This window comes from Eublepharis macularius, chromosome 5 (genome assembly GCF_028583425.1).
Source record: "Eublepharis macularius isolate TG4126 chromosome 5, MPM_Emac_v1.0, whole genome shotgun sequence".
In the NCBI taxonomy this organism is placed as follows: Eukaryota; Metazoa; Chordata; class Lepidosauria; order Squamata; family Eublepharidae; genus Eublepharis; species Eublepharis macularius.
Genome location: NC_072794.1, coordinates 20,988,752 through 20,995,826, shown reverse-complemented (window position 1 = coordinate 20,995,826; position 7,075 = coordinate 20,988,752).

The following is a 7,075-nucleotide window of genomic DNA, read 5'->3' as shown; positions in this document are numbered from 1 at the left end:
AACGTTTGCAGTTTTGTGTCATGCTGGTAGACAGTATTATATGACCTTTTTGTCTCTGAAAATTCTAATTAAGTCTCCCTCCATGACTGATAGATGGGTGGGAAAAGTACCCAGCTGTATATCCTATTTTTACCCCATAGCAAGCAGGGCAGCATACAGCGTTCCCCCACATTTCTCACAACAACCCTGTAAGGTTGGTGAGGCTGAGAGTATGTGACTGGCTCAAGATCATCCAGTGAGTTTGTGGTGAAGCAAGGATTCGAACCCAGGCTCTTCCTGAAATCTAGTCCAACCCTCTCACCAAACTCTCGACTCCCAAGCTTGAAAATGTTGAGATAATTGTCTCTTTTGACTTTCCCTGCATGCCTGTTTCGCTTAAGAAGGTCAAGACGAGAGCATCTCAGAGCACGCACAGGGTGTGCTTTCCAAAACTGGAAGTGGACTCAGAACAAGTAGATTTATTTTTATTTATTTATGTTATTTATATCCCACCTTTCTCACTGAGACTCAAGGCGGATTACATAGTGTGAGATTAGTACAATCAGTGGCAAGGACAAGGGCAGGCATTTCCATACAGTGTCGAGAACATTTCCACAAACAATGTCATGGGGTAAAAGAATGTAAGTTTACAAAGATATAGTATTAACAAGGATCCAGTATGGGGTTGAGGAATTGCAGAAACAGAACATAATCAATTTTAGGACTTACAATGAACAACATAAAGCACAGGTAGGATATAGGAGTAAAGCAATAGAAAAAGCAACATAATGGTGAAATCTATGGTTTCTAACTCATTAGCGAAACATCTGGGATCCCTTTCCTACAATACCACCCTCTTAGCCGAGAAAAAAAGGTCTTTTTGAATAATTCAATTGTGGCAAGAGTGTATCAGACCATGAACAGAGGGCTTCCTTTGGTCCAGGCATTGTTTAAAACTCTCACAATGTGCAAATCTTCTTTTGGAGAAGGAAGAGCCTGAAAACATGTTTAGAAATAGATGATCATCGAAAGGAATTGTGTGGAGGGATAGGCCCGTGGACAAGAGAGTTACAGAAAGGGCTCTGTGTTGAAATGTTGTAGCAACCGCTCTACACTCAAAGTGGCTTTCATGGGGACAACATTCAGGAAAGCCTTTTCATAGTTAATGCTTAACTATGTTAACTGCGCCTAACAACTTGTCATTAAGAAGTCCCTGGCAGGAACAGACAAAGCGCCGCATTCTTTCTTTGCAAAAATCCCAGCGAGGAAGTCCCCTGGAAACCGTCCAGTGGTGGTCGCATGATATGGTGTGTGTGTGTCAAAATTGCACCTAAGCCATTTCCAAACAGTGAGAGCCTTTGTGCAAGATATAATGGCATCTTTCAAATGTGTGGCGCATGTTCTTCTTTGCTGAGCCCACATTGTCTGATTAAAGTGGAAGAGTATGCCAAGTTTTCTCCTGTGTATTTTTGAAGGGATCTCCGTTGTGTCATGCAAGGCAGCACAGCACAAGGAGCCGACGTGAACGGAGATGGCAGCATCTGTTTATTGTCAGGGACAGGGGAAGCCAGCCCAGTCCTCCAAATTATAGACGAATCTTGAATTGCCGAAACCTGTTCAGACAGGGAAGCTGGAGCAAGCCCTGAAAAATTAAGATCAGGCATCCTGGCCATTCATTGGCCAATGAGTGCTCCATTCCTAAAGTGTTTGCTGATTTTTTATTCAACACACACGTTGAGTAAGCGCTCTAAATAGGGAGCTCGAACTTGTACTCTTTGGTTTGGAACATCCAAACCATCCATCTCCGTGATGCAGACAACTGTCCCTATCATCGTCTCTTGTGCAGGTTTGGTTTTGTGCGTTATACTTCAACAAATGAAGCCTGCAGGTCAATAATGAGGAATAAAGGACATGAGGATTTGTATTCCCCTGCCCCTTCCAAGCTTTGGACCAAGCCAGATTGTTCATGCCACCACCAGGAGATGCCCCCTAAGAAATGTCTGACTGTACATCTAGACTAGAGATGGGCATGAACTGGGAAAACGGTGGCTTGCCACGTTTCATGAACTATGAACCAGCATGAAATTGCCCGGTTCATTTGGTTTGTGAATATGTCACTTCTGGGACAGCAGCAGGTCTGCAGAAAACCCATCCCTCTGTTGCCTAGGAAACTGGACCAGGCTGTCTGCAGTGATGAACCAAATGAACGGACCTAAGATTTGTCATGGTTCATCTGAAATGCCCTCCGACAAACCACCTGTTTGCGAACCAAAAAGCAGCCTGGTTCATGATGAACTTTGGTTTGTATTTCGGTTCATGCCCACCTCTAATCTAGACCAAAGCATACATTTGTGCTAACTGCTATTAAGTGTGATGCCTTCGTGTGAAGGAGGGGACATGGGCACATTGTGTTTGAAGGGGCTGTAGCCTAGGGCTAGAACATCTCCCTGGCATGCAGAAGGCTTTAGGTTCACATCTCTTGTTATATGGATCAGGTAGATGATGTGAAAGACCTGAGACCCTGGAGAGCCCTCGACTTTGATAGGCTATTAGTCTGACTCAGCAGAAGTCCGCTTCACGTGTTCAGTTACAGTGTTATGCTTGGATCACTTCAAGTAGCAAGAAGTTCCAGAGGCTGGCACTTGACCTGGGTTAGTTCCCTTTGGAGAAGAGACCACAGGCGGCTTTATAGTTTTGGCTTCATTTGCAAATATACACCTGTAGAGGGCACCTGATCTCCAGAGTTCTCATGCTACCAAGGTGCAAACAAGCTTCCAGAGGGTCCTTTCTGCCAGAATCTAAACTGCCATTTCTTCAAATATAGACACCCCTGCCCTCCCCGTCAGTTGGGGGGCGGGCGTGTTTCACCTCCTCCAAACCTTTGGATGCTTGAGGCTTCTACAGTGGTTAGAAGCATTACCATCCCTGATGTCCACAGCTGCTTGATCTTTGGGTATTAAAGAGGAAACTCTGCCACTTGACTTTTAAAGAATTATAATCATTTGTTTGGCCAGTTGTCTTTGGAGTACAGTACAGGAGGCTGTTTAAATTAATGTTCCCACTTCTACTTGGATTTTAGTTTATAGCAAGGCAGTATAAAATTTTGCTGTTTGACCTGTTTTCCAAAATATATCGGGGGCAGTTATCAGTCCAACCCCTAATGAATACTTGAAAAGGTCAAAAATGCAGTTTGTTTCTCATGTAAACCAAAACATGCCCTTCCTGCAGACCTAGAGGACAGCCGCATCAAATATTTTAGAACCTCTGTCAGTATTATTTCAGAGTACTTATGAAGAACCTACCTGAACTATGATCAGGTATGGCGAGTCGCCCACTGCTTCTGCTTGTAGCCTGCTCATTGGTTATGAACAGGAGTGGCCATCATTCACCAGGCTGTTCAGATGAATTCCAAATGAATTTGGATGTGTGTTAGCACAATTGCTTCCTCACACAGACATGGCTGTTTCTTCACGGCTGCCGACTGCTGTTAGCATCCAGTTTGTTAAAGTGACATCATTAGCAGGGGGAAACACTTGAGATCAGAGTTGAGACTTACTACTTGGATGCCTGTGTGCCTTTCGTGGCTGCCTATAAACCGACTAATCTTGCCATCACAAATAGATGGCACAGACTGCTCTGGTGCAAAACCCAGCCAATATATCCAGTGTTGGTCATTTAAAGAATGCATCTGACTACACGCAGACACAAAGGGGCTGAATTGTGCATGACTCCATGCTCCATACCCTGACCGTGGCCCATCATAGATGGGCCTCTAGTAATCAAAAAGATTTTGCTTACGGACTCTGCGAAGGGCAAAGCACCCACAAGCTGCAACTTGTTCATTACCAAGGCATGAACTGGCTAGTGCACAGGAATAGAGCTGCTAGAGACAAATTTCAACAGCTTATAGAAGCGAGCTGATAAGCAGGGCGGTATTAACCCATGGCCGGGCCCCTAGGCCTTCAGGTATTTCAGGCCCTTCAGTCTTTCACCCCACTACAGCTGACAGCCTGACCCTGGTACGGTAGGTATTAGACCGCAGTACATAGGCCTGTATCCATTTTGAGAGTCTCCTGAAGAATTCTATTCACATTAAAAAATATATTTTTATTGCACAAGTAGAACTGTTCAGGAAAGCACATAGGGGGCAGTATAATTGTTCAATACTGTAATATTTTGCAGTGAATAAAATTTTTATTATTAAAAATACATAATGCATGGATAATTGTTTAAATATAAAATTTGTTTCACTTCAATAAGGAAGCACTTAATTACCTTAATAGAAATTATATAAGAGAATCAATTTATGTGTGTGGGGGGTGCCTCAGCAAAAAAAAAAAAGAAATTGATGGGCCCCTAGTCCCTGCGGGGCTCCTAGGCATCAGCCTAATGAATAATACAGCCCTGCTGATCAGTAGTTTACAGCCAAGGATACACTCCAAGACACACACCAGCATTACACTGGCACAGGGCTTCCCGCCCGTTCCTAAGACACTGAGTGGTTCACAATTTCTCGGTCACAAATTCGGTCACAAATTCGGTCAGACCTTTCCTGATCTTTCAAATAGCACTAGATCAGACGAACAGGCCAGTCCCTATGGAAGAGAACAAACGGACATGACTCCGACATTGAAAATCACGACATTCAGAAACTAATGGGAGAACATCTTCCAAGTCATTCCATTGCTGACCCAAGACTGACAGTCCTCAGAGAAGCTTCAAGGGGAGATTATGAGATTGCTGAACTTGAGATCATTCATAAATTCGTACAATGCGCACACACCCCAAATCTGAATAGGGATCTAAGATTCTTATATATTCTTATACATGCTAATGTTCTGCATATACTACCCCCAAGCATTTCTCCCCTGCTCTAATAAACCTGATTACATTTTGCATTGTACCTTTGCGTCTTGATTGCAACACCCCTTCCACCTTCTGGCTGAGACGTAAGGGTTCAGGGATTTCCATTTCTACTTGTTAATTAATTAAAGGAGCTTTACTCTTAAAAGCTTATACCTTGGAAATCTTGTGGGTCTTCAAGCAGCCTTAAAGACTGCTGTTCTACTGCAGACCAACATGGCTATCCACCTGAAAATACCCAAATAGTCTGACCCTTAAGTGACATTACTCAGGCCACAGGCTCTGCCATCGCACAGACTTCCCAACCTGGCATCTTTCTTTCTGCCATCTCCCCCACCTCTAGCAGCTTCTCCTGAACTACTAGTCTACACCCTCCCACTCCCCAACCCAAATGGCTACACAGTAACTATTAAGAGCAATAGAAACAACAAATAGTTGCTACTGGTCCAATGGGTATATGTAGGGTCCTGTGGGACATCTCACTAGCAAGTCACTATTTACTATTCTTATTTGAACCACCATGTTTATCCCCGCACAGCCAGACTGCGAGGATGCAGTCTCATCTAAACCTCCACAGATGCTCTGCGGGTCATTTTAAGGCCCAAACAGCAGTAGCGCTGGTCACCTAGACCATCTGCCACCCCATCTGCCTCAATGGAGGTTTCTGGGCAATTTCTTCTGGACACGACACACAAGGGCCAGCTAAAATGCAAAACATTTATTGGTGTGTGTTGTACAAAAGGCTTCCAGTCATAAAATGTAAATTACAAATCATTTTTAAAAATACAAGACATTTGGCATGCATATTCATAAGGTTAAAAAAAAACCCTGCTGAAATGGAAAAGCCTAGATCACATTTTCTCACAAAGCCATGTGGCTGCCAACGTTTTCTCTGCCACCGCACCCTTTCCTATCCATCTTTTTAGATGGCTGTTAAGGGGCCCAGCAGTACATATCAGTGCTCTAATCACAGCTGTCCCTTGGTTTAAAAAAAAAAAAGTGAAAATGCACCATACACATAAAAGTATAGTTGCAACATGAAATGAGATTGTACAAAGTGGTGTGTCGTGATCTCCCCTCTACCCAGCTTATTGCTTATAAATTTAGTGTAACTCAACAGGGAAATTCAGTACCAGTGTTTCTCCTACAAAACAAGGCATGGTTTTGTCACTGATTTCCCTTCATTCAGTGTGTGTGGGACACCCATAATACACTGATTTGCAGTGAATCGTGGTTGCCCTTAGTGGATCACACCCAGAAGTTGAACATGTCAGTAGTGGAATGGACCTTTCATCTTAGGTATCAACAGGAAGATGAAAGGTGAGGGGAGGATGTAGCTTCAGTGGGAATCCAGTGCTTTGTGCAGCAATGAACAGTTCGTTCTCTAGACTTTAGCATTTCAGCACAGCGTTTAAACCTTTACAAGTAATATGTAGGAAAAATTGTACATTTTTTTTAAAAAAAAGATATAAAGCTAGGCATATTTCAAAGGGCAAAGAAAATTATGTTTCTCAGGTCACACCCAAAACATATCTGCTGTGCTCTCCTAACCCCGTTATCTTCTTCAACCTAAACTCTTATACCGGCAGCAAGATCTGAGTCCAGTAGCACCTTAAAGAACAAGATTTCCAGGTTATAAGCTTGCAAAGGTCAAAGCTCCCTTTAGGAAGCTTATACCATAAAATTGGTCATAAAGGTGCTACTAGACTTGAATCTTGGAGATCTACTGCAGACCAACATGGCTACCTATCTGCAACAAGAGAAGTGATCCTGCTTAAATCTGTGAAGATTAAAAAAAAATCAGGTGAAGAGCAGACTGGTTTCCTATTCAGGTACCAGGCTGCTACTGTCTTTCTGGTGGCAGGTTAAAATAGGACTGCTTAAAGGAAAGGGGATATAACATTCTACAGACCACAGCAAAGGGCCTCTCTCTCCCATCTAAATATATAGTGAATTTCCTAACAGCCCAAACCCTTAAGAAATAGCATGTTTGAGCTGGATCTAGGGGTGCCCCCAGGGCCAGCGCACCCATTGAGGCCAGGTAGGCAGTGGCCTCAGGGCGCAGGGTGCTGGAGGGGGCGGTGGAGGAGGTGCAGGGGGCAGGAGCGTGCACCACGGAGCTGCAGCCTCCTAGCCCTCCTGCGCTGCTGCCAGCACATGCCCCCAGCCAGGCGCAGCAGCTGCGGGCAGGCATCTGCGGCGGTGCAGGGCAACCGAGCAGAAGAGCTCGGAG